Source organism: Schistocerca serialis, chromosome 5 (assembly GCF_023864345.2).
Source record: "Schistocerca serialis cubense isolate TAMUIC-IGC-003099 chromosome 5, iqSchSeri2.2, whole genome shotgun sequence".
Lineage (NCBI taxonomy): Eukaryota > Metazoa > Arthropoda > Insecta > Orthoptera > Acrididae > Schistocerca > Schistocerca serialis.
This window is the reverse complement of record NC_064642.1, coordinates 416,813,013-416,825,828: the sequence shown is the minus strand read 5'-3', so window position 1 is coordinate 416,825,828 and position 12,816 is coordinate 416,813,013.

The following is a 12,816-nucleotide window of genomic DNA, read 5'->3' as shown; positions in this document are numbered from 1 at the left end:
TGTATCTTAATTCCTTCCTAGGTCTGAATGTCTTTGCCTCCCATGATATCATCCAAATAGTTCGCTGCCCCTGGGATGTCATGGATGAGGTGCTAAAGGTATCTTTGAAAAATCGCTCGAGCGCTTTTCATGCCAAACAGAAGGAAGTTATATCAGAATAATCCAAGTGGGGGATTGATCACATGAATGATCTGAGTCTGCATCCACTGGAAGTAGTAAGTACATGTCATGCAGATCTAAGTTGGCAAACATGTTGCCCTCCACCAGGCACATCACAATATCTTCTATCTTTGGTATTGGATTAGCATCCATCACTGACAGACTGTTAACAGTAGCTTTAAAATGTGTGATGCAAACATGCAGACTGTAGTGACGAATGAAAATTTGTACTGAAGCCGGGATTTGAGACTTGAGAAGGTCTCATCTAATTAAATCTTTAAAATCACCACAGCTGTGCAGAACCCCTGATCGTTTTTCCACAATCACTACAGGTGTGGGCCATTGGCTGTGTCACCAGTATCAGAATTCCTTCATTGGTACTGCTGCAGTTCTTGTCAAAGCTTACTTCTGAGCACAACTGGCATGTTTTGGACTTCACAGAATTTTGGAATTGCCATCAGTAGCAGGGTGAAGCAAGCCTCAAAAATCTTGGCTCCAATGGATGATTGGTGAAAATCTGATTGAAATTTGGAGAGAAATTTTGCGGCATAAGGGCAGGGTACTTAAGAACAAACAGCTGCTTCAGTATTATGTTTTTCCAACCCAATGGCGTTAAGAAGGTCTAAACCAAGAAGAATTGATGCCCCGAGGCTGTGTCTCAAGGATTTGTGCAGGCAGAATGGTGGGTCCACAACTCTGGCTACCTGGAATAAGACAAACGCATGAAAAAACTGATTCTGGAGTCCACATCGCTCAACTGAAGTATCCATCAAGCGAAGATACTCTCACAAAAGAAGCCCATGTTGCATTTAACAAAACATGGAAATTTTTCACAGCTTGCAAAGTTCCAGAACAAATAACTGTGTTAACAAAGGTTCATGCTTCTCACATTTTTCTGTGAAGTGCTAGCTAAACAGAACTCTCATCCTTAATAGTGGAAAAAATTATAACAAACTACTCATGAGGGCTAATGCCTTTAGTACCACACTAGTTCAGAGAAAGATTTGGGAAATGACAACACTGCTACGGAGTGATTGGCTAAAGTCATTGAATCACAGTCACCTGACAATGTAATGAGAAAACAATGAGTAAAATAACAACAGTGCCCTAAGCATCACATCAGCTAGAAAAGTCAAAGTCTTGGAGTGAGCAGTGTGAAAATCCTCTTGTATGGTTGATTAAAGAAGTACTAATGCACTCTGTGTCTGACCCAATGTGCTTGCTTTAATGGAACTGACTCGCTGTCTTTTTTTCAGTTCCCCACCACCGGGGTGGGCTGGCATTGGATAAAATCTGTTCTTCACACATTGGTCACATAAACTGTATTTAAAGATTGTTAAAATATATATAGAGTGACAATAACAGAAGATTTTGCAAAAAAAATATGTAGGTTGATGATATTAACATAGAAAAGATGACAGTAAACAGGGACTTCCTACAATACATAGATGGGAAATATTGATGGTTGTTACTAAACATTAGATGATTTTGTTTTAGTTAAAATACAGCACTGATGAATGTGAATGATGCCATGGTGTAATGGTGATGCTAGGTGACATACGAAAAAATTGTCGTGATGATAAGACTACAGGGCTTTATAGAACAGCAGGTAGTGACTAGAAATCGGCAGGTGGATGAAGATGAAAGAAAAAATGGGAGGATGTGAGGTGGAGTGTTGTGATTAGGGCTGGAAAAAGGAACACATCTCAGGACAGATTTCATCATTGGGGAGTGGGAGTTGCTTAAAATTCCAGCAGGAGAAGATGGATGAGGCATGAAGGTGTGGGAGGGCGGAGTATGGATGTAGTGGTACAGTAGCCACCTGGATTGGTTATTAGTGGATGGGAAATGAGGTGCTGAGACTGGATTTTTGAGTTAACATATCAGATCTGAGGGTGCTTTATGAAGAGAAGGTGTGGGAAGTGGAGCAGTTGGTACAGGATTTCAATTTAGGTGAGGAAGAGATCCAGCCCATGTTGGCATAGGTTAGAATGAGGCAGATGAGAGATTTATAGGCGGAAGGATATAGAAAACAGGTGTGGCCCATTAGTGGTTTTAGTTGGTTTCGGGCTTCGAGTTGGATGTCAGACAGATGTGCATTCCATGTTAGTTTTCTGTCAAGAGTTAGATGTAAATACTTTACTGTGTTTATTAGAGAAATGGGATGATGGTAGATGGAGAGAAGGAAATCTGGATGACGGAAACACTAAGTGGTGCGACCAAAGATGGTGGCTTGGCTTTTCTGTGGATTTACTTGAAGTTTCCATGTATTACACCACTCGACTAGGAGATTCAGGTGACATTGGAGGGAAGCATGGGAGAGATGAGTGGTTACATAGGCGGTGTCCTCAGCATAATGCAGGTGGTCCATGGGGGTTGCAGTTTGGGAATTTCTGCAGTATACAGGATATAAAGGAGGGGTGAGAGAACAGAGCCTTGAGACACACCTGCAGCGGGGTGAAAAATGTGAGAGCAGGCATGGTATATAGTGACGTGTAGAATGTTATTGAAGGAAGGATGCTAAAAAGTGGACATAGTTAAGTGGGAGTCCACTTGTTTGCAGCTTGAAGAACAGTCCAGAATGCCATACACTGTAAAAAGTTTTCTGGATATCAGGGGAGGCAAATATGGCAGACTTCCATATATTCAGTTGATGAGAGATTAGGTGGGTCAGGTAAGGAAGTTGGTTGTTGATGGGATAGTTGGGTTGAAAGCCACATTGGACACTGGGAATGGGTAGGTGGATTGCAAGGTAATAATGGATCCATTGGGTAAAAATGGTTTCAAAGATTTTGCTGAAAACTGACACGAGGTTGATAAGTCAATATGATGATGTTTGCAAGGGTCATTTTATCAGGCTTCTCCTGAAAGTGGTTTGACTCCAGTTGAAAGACTGCTCGGCTGTCGCCATCTGTCTCTTATCCATCCATCAGTGGTCTGCTCCATCTCCAGAGCTCCCAACTACACACCTCCTCTCTCCATGGGATCCGGTCAGAGCCCTCACATTTGCCAGAGGTCATCCATGGTGGCAGCATGCCACTGTCCTAACCCTGACTGGTCGTGCAATGCTAGAAGTGCAGTTGCTGAGTGGTGGTAGTTGCTATAAATACATTGACCAGGTCTGACCACGACAGGGACTCACAACACCACAGGAGCCGCTAACATCATTCTCTGTTCCAGACTCATAATGATCTGTGGTTCCTCCAGCAGCCCCTGATTCATTCCAGGGTCATCCTCCCTGAATGTCCAATGCCGCCCCCCCCTCCCCCACCCACCCAAATCCTGATGGATGTCGATGACTTCCTACCCCCCCCCCCCCCCCCATAAGATTACCGAGGAAACCGACTTCTTTTTTCGTGGGGGAAGGACTACTGTGTTGCTAAGGAACACTAGCACCATCAGCTACCAGCACAATCACCGCACAACACGGGCTACAGCTCATCTTCTGCCAGAAGAACTTAAGTACACAGCAAAGTCCCATGGAAGATTACCTCCTGTGTCAAGCTTCCAGGTGGCAGTTGCATCACCAGTGGCAGGTCAGTAGGTGGCGCTAGCAATGGCTAGAGAGGTTGCTAGCCACACAGTACTACTTCCTTCCACCAGATCACATGCTGAAAATATTTCACCGTGTCCTGTCACCCAGAGACTGTTTAGGCTAACACACTAGCCACAGTGAGTCAGTTCTGTTGAAGCAAGTGGACTGAGCCAGGTGCTGAGTACACGAGTACTTCTTCAATCATGGGCTTGCTCTTGACATGCCATCAGCTGTAGGATAGGATCATCACGTCACTCTCTCCAGGACTTTGACTTTGTTAGATGATATTATGTAACTGACTGTTTTCTTATTAGACTGATTGGTGATTGTGATTCAATGACTTCAGTCATATTCACCTTGGCAGTGTTTTAATTTTTGATTTTTTTCCCCTTAACAAGTGTGGTTCTCCAGGCATGAGACCTAACAAGTAAAGACTTATAATAGTGTTTCTGTTATTAAGGTTGGGAGTTCTATTCAGTTGGTATTTCATATAAAAGCACAAGAAGCTTGAACTTTTGTCAACAAAGTTATTTGTTCCAGTACTTTGTGAACTGCAAATAAATTTTCAAGTTTTTGTTGAACGCTACCTGGGCTTCTTTTTTTGGGAGTATCCTGAGTCAACGGATACTTCAGAAACTACTTACAAAAACATGGTATGTCAGTTGAACTTCCTGGCAGTAAGCTGTTCATGTCCTGAAAATTTGTTTGGATTAGATGTATCCACAGCTTTCACAGTTATGATTTCACATTCAGTATACGTGGTATCAGAACAAGAGCCATTCCAGAAGCTAGCAGAATGACGAGAACAATTTTCACCAGATGTAGGCAAAGCTAAGGAATTCACTGCTCACATTACCTTCAAACTGACAGCACAGTCATGTTTGTTTTGGACACGACACACGCCATTACTACTATGTGAACAAATCAAGCAGGAACTAGACAGATTAGACAGATTAATATAACCGGGAGTGGTAGAACAATTATATCTTGCCAATGGGCAATACAAATTGTGATGATAAAATATAAACTGTCCAGCAAAATACACTTCTGAGCAATTTCAAAGCAACAGTAAATGATCGAGCAGTAATTGGCACATACCTTATTCCTCATCTGGAAGAATTAGTACCAAAGCTGGCAGAGGTCAGTATTCTTCTAAATTAGACCTTTCAGACACATATTTGCAACTTCCAATCGATGAAATATCTCAACAGCTGCTCATGGTCAGCGTGCCCTACGAACTGTACACATACAAACAATTAGTTTTCAGTACGTCAAGTACCCGTGCTCTTTTCCAGTTCTCTTATGAGCAGTTCACACAAAACATTCCATGTTGCATCAACTACCTCGATGATATTGTTATCATGTGGTCAACCACAAACAATCACCTCCAAAATCTAAGAAATCTTTCAGACCTTCCAGGAAGCAGGTCTAAAGTGCAATGTAGAAAAACCAAATTTTGTTAACCCTCTACTGAGCAGCTAGGGCATTATTTCACAGCGAGGAACTAGAAAATGGACAACCACATTGCAACTATCAATGATGTATGATGGCCCATGAACATAAAGGAACTCCAGTCTCTTATGGGCAAAACTACTTGCTTTAAAGATTCATTCCATCCACATCTAAAATTGCATAGCCATTAAATCAGTTACATAAAGAAGGTGGGCCATTTATTTAGTCAGCTGAGTGTGAACATGCATTCCAAACATATAACAACACTCTTTGCCCAGTGCCATACCTGGCCACCTTTCAGCTGGGAAAACAGCGGGCAGCAGCTGCCGATGCAGCACAGTGTGAATAATTCAGAACTGTACACACCCACCAAAATTCAGACAGTTTGAAGCAGCCGATAGTAGTTGTCCCTAAATTATTGCACATAACACAGAAAAACTATTCACAAATAGAAAGAGGCCCAAATGCAATAACAAATTTCATGGCTTGTTATATGGTGTGAAATTTCACCCCATCACTGACCACAAATTGCTACTCTCATTATTTAGCCCTTCTGCACACTTACCAGACAAAATGACCACAGGTTACAACAGTGGATCCTGTGCTGTTCTTCAAAAGTGAATTTTGTAGCCACTACAACTACAAAATTCCTTTTTTAAAAACAGCACAATAGCCAACAAAAACATCCTGTCTTGTCTTCAAATGGGCCCAGATCCAAGTTTTGACCAATCAGAAATTCTCTGTTTTTATGTCGATGATGGGGCTCAACTAGAAGTAGGTCCCTTCCCAATTACAGGTTCACATATCATCAACACCATCAGTGCAAACCATGTTTTACAATAAATTTGGCTTCATATCTTGTGGAGGTGGGCCGAACAACCACCAAGAGAGAACGTAGACCCTACAAATCACTACTTTATTCTGGTACATGGTGTAGTACTGTTAAGATAATATACCTCCACTCTCCCCAAAGTAGTAATCCCTGCATCTCTAGGAAATGACATACTTCATCTACTGTGGGATGTCAAGAACTAAAATGCTTGCCCATTGCCATGTTCACTGACAGGGCATAGACAGGCAAATCAAGCAATTAAGTCAAGCATGTACCAAATGTGCAGGACAACAAGTCACTCTGTGGCAATGTATTTCATTATGGCCAATGCTGATGCAGCCATGGGAAACTGTCCACCCAAATTTTGCAGGGACCCTTTTTCAATATAAATTGGTTGGTTGTTACTGATGTATATTCACAATATTCATACGTCGTCAACGGCTGTTCCATGATGCCACAGAACACTATGAATATCTTAGTAACAGATAATGGGTCCTATCTTAAACTATTAAGGACCTTTTGCTATGAATACGGTTCACTACACAAGAGAACTAACGATTTACCATCAGTGCCAAATAGAGAAGCAGAACACCTAGTACGAACATTCAAAACTCGAATGAAAAGACATAAGACACTCCAGTGGAGAATGTACTAACACACTTCTTAGAAGTTACAGAACCATGCCTAATGGTGAGAAGAGCCCAGCAGAATTGTTACACGGCCACCAGCTACATCTTATGATGCCAGTCCCACATGCACTCAAGCAGTGCCACAGCCAAGATTCAAATCAGGGACCCACGTCTGGGCCTGCAGCTTCAGCCAAAAAGTTTTGGATCCCTGCAGTCATCCACAGCAGGGATGACGTATCTTCATGATACTGGTGGGTGACAGGCAGGTGCATCCCCCGCCCGCCCCCCCCCCCCCCCCGTTCCACCAAAATTGGCTGTGATTATATGGAGAATCAACTACCACCACCTCCATATGCACCTGCATCTCACCAGCAGTCAGATCCAAGCATTCCAACCTCTCCAATAATTGCCCAATAAACCCCCCTGAGCCTTTGTACTGATCCAGACTTACCCACCCATACAGAGAAATCATTAGCTGAGTTTTACAGCCCTTTATAGGGTCTATCTCAGCCAAAGCCAAGAGAGGGGCTACCGCAGGAAGTGCAACCAGTGTCCACAGGAGCCATATCAGGACATTCACAACCCCTCCCCCATTTTCTGGAGCTGGAGCAACCAAAGCCATCACCACCAAGCCACAGCACTTCCAGCCCTACTCCCTGGTTCCCTACAGGAGCTCGTGGCAACACTAGTCTCACAGAGCCTGACTCTCCAGACATCATCTTTCTGTGGAAAACTTTGCAGTGCGCAGCATTAGGACCTTGCAGACACTGTCTAATCACTACCTCTCAAAGGGAGAAGAAATGTGGTAACACGCCCATATTATTGCTTTCGCTGACCGGCATCATCTCCAACGACCATTAAATCAGTTGGTCTTTCCTCCCCTATGGAGTGAGGGCCAACCAAGTCATCATCAATGGTCTGGGAGCTGGCAGACCAGCATCGGACACCACCTCCACCTCTGCAGCACACTCATGTAGACCACTGCTACCAGCTCACCCGCACCTTCACTAGGGCTTGGTACGGGGCTAGAACCATAGACCTAGGGCTCACAAAGGCCAGCACGCACTCGTTCCTACCAGCATCGCCATGGATCACAAAGACGCCAACCACTGAAATGTAACCCAGAGCAGAGACCATAATCTTGGGCTCTGCTTTCAGCTGTGCAATTGTACCTCAGCTGTATTCTGAGGATTTATGTCACCATTAAACTGCTTGGCTGTTGCACATACTCTTCTTGTGCACTTGCCTACCACGGCCGTCATGTTATGTAAATCAACTTTCATTTCGTGTATTTTTTTTTCTGGTGAAGTGAGGTGAAAATAAATCTACACAACATAAAATTGAAAATATGTTGTGTGTCAGTGAAGTACAGTGTACCAAAGTTGAATATCTATGTGTAAAAGAGTGTTAGGAATAAAGTAAGAGGCAAGAAAATGTGACTAATAATGGTAATTTAAACAAGAAGAACAGTTTACAATCTCACCGGACAGATTTGTAAGAAAAACAACATTATGTCCAATGAAGATGTGCAGTCCTAAAGCATCACCAGCACAATGCCACAAAATAGCATTAAGACGGCACTGACCTGCGTGCCAATGGAAAGAGCGAGCAGGGCCATACCTCCATGAAGTGACAGCTCAGCATCCGCTGTCACCACTCACTTAACCAGCTGCCCATTGTTGGTCAGTGCAGTTTGGTCACAGACTACAAGAACATCAGTACCAAGTAATATCAAGACGACACTTGGCCTGTGTTCTGCAAGCAGTAATAGTGCGTAAAGTAATTGCATGTAGGGGGCACCAGAAGCACATCAAGCCATGTCATAACAAGAAGTTAACTCATGTTTCTTTTCTTTTTAGAAATAGAGAGTTCTATTAATTTGAAATGTTTTGTACAGATCATTCTGTATTCCTGCTACAGCCATCACAACTTCTCTCCTTTCTTGTTTGTGTCAGTGCTGACTGCCACACTAACCAACACAACAGAAGATGCTTTAAAATAGAACAAAACATGAGTGGTCTAAACACGAGATTTTCATTACAGGCAATAAAGACAGTATATATCCTACATTACATGTCAGAGCACACTTTATCGAGAAAACTGCAAGGTCCTCTTTCTCAGTCAAAAAGCACTTCTCAGACATGAAGAGTTCCCTGGAGACATAAGTAATCACTCTCTCAGTGCCTTCCTGGGTTTTCATGCCCCCATATGATAGCCATTAGCTGCATATTTCCATTTTGATTTTCTTGTTGAAAATGGCCAGGACTAGTTAAAATGTCAGCACTTCCATAACAATACTGAAAGGTCTCTTGATCCTCACTGCAAAAAAATTTGGCATCTAACTGCAACAGTTCTTGTAGTGGCCATGTGTCAAAACTGAAATATTTTGTAAGCATCTATAATAGGAAATAGGAACACATTACAAATGTGCCAAGAGCAGGAAAATCTGTTATACGTTGTAGCTCCTACTTTTCCTGTATCACAACAGACAGAGTATCTTAACTGCGTACCTCAAGATTTTCATTTCTTGGGCAATGAAGAGGTACTTTTCAGGATTCCATTTGAAGACGGTGGCCTGAATTCACTTCAGTACATTTATTAACGGTTTCGAAATTCTGCACCAATGTCTTAAAGAAAACAATTGTTGCAAGTAGATAACTTACATCACCCATTTAAGTTGTTGAAACAGGTTATCATAATATATTCAAAGGTTGCTGAGGCTTTACACACATCAAATGGCATATGGGTAACTTTGAATTCACAGAAGCCATAAGGTGTTGTGAAAGCATTCTTTTAATGGTGTTCTCCAGTGAAACAAAAGAGGGGCTGTGGGTCATGGGTTAGTGCTCTACTTATTTCTAGTCTAGTGAGCTTCCTTAACCTCTGTGTTTTAGAGGCCACAACCGTACCCAAACCTTGGACTTTACTGGCTACAGCTTCCTGTTCTTTATTTTTGCCACCCTTCTTCCCACTGACTTTTTTTCTTTTTGTTCCTGTCAGGTGGATACAGAGTGTGTATAGGGATAGGGCAATATTGGTTCCTGTATCCAATACACTATTTCCACCACTTGCTCACTTATTATTGGACTAAACCTTAAGTTACTCCTTTTCTTTTGCTCTGAATTTTCAGGTGAGTAGCTTGAATGTACTGAATCACTCTTCTGAAAATATAATGTAACTGGACAGATAAAAGGTCTGCTCATGAAGCAAAAGTACGAGAATACATATATAAAGGTATTTAAATGTGCAAGCTTTCAGAGACAGTGGCTCCCACCGGCAGAAGAGTTGAAGAGGAGGGAAGAGGTATGGAGGAAAAGGACTGGTGAGGTTTAAGAAATGGCGAGAGTTTGGAAATGTCCCTCAGAACTCCAGGTCCATGGAGGCTTATCAAATGGAATGAGAAAGAAAGCCTGATGGTTGGGAACTGCACCGGATGAAATTTAAAGTCCTGAGAGCTTAAAAATGGAAGATAGGGTGATATGCAAGACAGAGATTACTGCCTAAACATTGTGCATGAGTTAATAAGAGCAGAAAGATAAGTACATTGCATGTGATAGAGGTGAGAAGCGAGCAGGGAAATATAGACAGGTCAGAAAATGAAATACATAGAAAACTAAAAGGAAGTGAAGAAAGGAATAGTTACTGTGAAGAAGTGCTGATACCAAAGAAATTAATGTGAATGCACGCCAGGTGAGTGGCGAGAACCATGTTTATGTTGTAACACAAGTTCTAATCTGCAGAGTTCTGAGAAACCGATGTCTGAGGGAATAATCCAGATGGTATATGCGGTGAAACAGATACCAAGGTCACGACTGTTATGTTGTAGAGCATGCTCTGCAACAGGATATTGTGGGTTGTCAGAATACACCCCTTGCCTATGCCCATTCATCATAACTGATAACTTGGTGATAGTCATGCCAATGTAAAAGGTCAAAGTTTACATAACAGCTGGTACACAACATGTGTGGTTTCATATGTGGCTCTCCCTTTGAGAGCATGTTTTGCGAGTTACAATGCTGGTATAGGTAGTGGTAAGAGGGTGCATAGGGCAAGTCTGACAGTGGAGGTGGTCACAGAGGTAGGAGCCATAGGGTATGGAAATTGGTGCAGAAGGAGCCTACATCTGGCAAGGATATTACAGATATTGGGAGGGTGACAAAAAGCTATTCTACGTGCAGTGGGCAAAATGACAGACAGAATGGATCTCATTTGAGGGCTTGATTTTAGGAAGTCATAGCCCTGTCGGAGTAGCTAATTAATACATTCATGACCCAGGCAATACTCAGTGATGAAAGGTGTACACCTAAAGCCAGATTTTGGAGGGATCAGCAGTCCCAAGACTGGATGTGAAGGCCTGGGAAATCTGCTTTTGAACTATTCTGGTGGGGTAATTACATTAGTGAAGGCTGAGGTGAGGTGAGAACTGTGGTGCATTGCTGTAAAGAGTCTGCTTCTGAACAAATATGCTTGCCCCAAATGCCAAGGCTGTATGGGAGGGAACATTTGACATGGAAAGGACGGCAGCTGTCACAATTAAGTACCACTGTTTGCTATTACGTTTAATGTGAACAGGAGCGCATAGCTGACGTTCAGTGATGACGAGGTCAGTGTCAAGGAAAGTGGCATGGGATTCAGAATTGGACCACGTGAATTTTAACTGGGAGAATGTACTTAGAGATTCCAAAAATTTTAACAGATTAACCCACCATAATGCCATATGACAAAGATGTCGTTAATCCATCTAAGCCAAACCATGGGCTGAAGTCTTATATGGATCCTAGGAAACACCAGCCAAGCAAGCCGTGAAAAGGTTGGCACAGAACGGAGCCATACTGGTTCTCATGGCTGTGCCCCTGATCTCTTTGTGAGACCAGCCCTCAAAGGAAAAGTATCAAGATGATTAATGTGAGCAGGAAGGATATCATAGGTTTGGAATCAGGTGGCTGTTGATTGAGGAAATTTTCAGCAGTAGACAATGTACATGGACGATGTTTGTATAAAGGGAGATGGCATCAGTGGTTATAAGCAACGTGTGTGGTGGGATTGAGATGGACACAGATTTCAGATGATCTACAATTACTCTTTTTGGTATAGCTCGGTACTGACTTTGAGATAATAAATTTCCTACTATGGTGACTCTTCATCCACTCAAGTGCCTTTTCAACAACACTGTGTTCTACACCATATACATCGTACACGTTAAGCACTGAACTTGAAGATCTAGTGAACAAGAATGGCAGAGCAGCCACACAGGATTAATGTACTTGAACCCTTCAGTACACAAAACAGTAAAACCATCATTTTCCCTTCCAAATACAGTTAAATACTTAATGAAAAATACGGTTTCTTGTGTTTTATCATTTCTAAATCATGACTGAGCCTTTTAATAAGCCAGGGCAGTGTCTGCTCCAATTCTGATCATAAGCTTAAACATCCCACAATGATCAAATCTCGGTACATAGTGTTACATGCCAACCTCTTTTACCTGGCCTTCAAAAAATGGATTATTGATTGTTGCATATCAACAATTGTGGCAGTTATAGGACCTTCAGAGAACGTCTGAACTTGAGAAGACACCATCTTACTGAGTCATCGTCCAATAACCTCTGTGCACACTGGTCACTAGTACAATACCCTCTGAACGTCTGCTTGCTGATCCAAATATATATATCATACTCAAGTAATCCAGTTTGCAAATTGATTGGCAGCTAAGAGAGATATATGGCATCAAAACTTGACACAAAAGTTGTAAAAATTTAAAAGAGTAATGTTCATGTAGAATTCAGGTAAGTTAAAAAGACGACATGAACAACTAAAATCTATGCAAATGGTTTTTCCACTAACAAAAAGTTATAAATGCTCTTTCATAACTGTTGTTCCAATCTCTCAAATGTCAGCTGGAGCTAGTGCGCTTCAAGCCAAGATTAGAGGAGGATTAGAAAATTGAGAAATTGTTCGTGAATAAGAAGCACATGGCAAGAATGGACTTGCTGGGTCAATTTCCTTGCAATATACCATTGTCTTGAAGGAAGAGATTGGATAGTTGCCTCTGACTCTATAAAGAAAACAGGATTTGCACAGAAAAACATCATAAGAAGAGGAATGTGTTCAGTAGTTCCCCATTCATGAAGTTGTTCAACAATATATGCAAGCAAGTGCCAGTGTAGGCTTTCTCGATATTGAAGACGACTAGCACAAGGTGGTGTTTG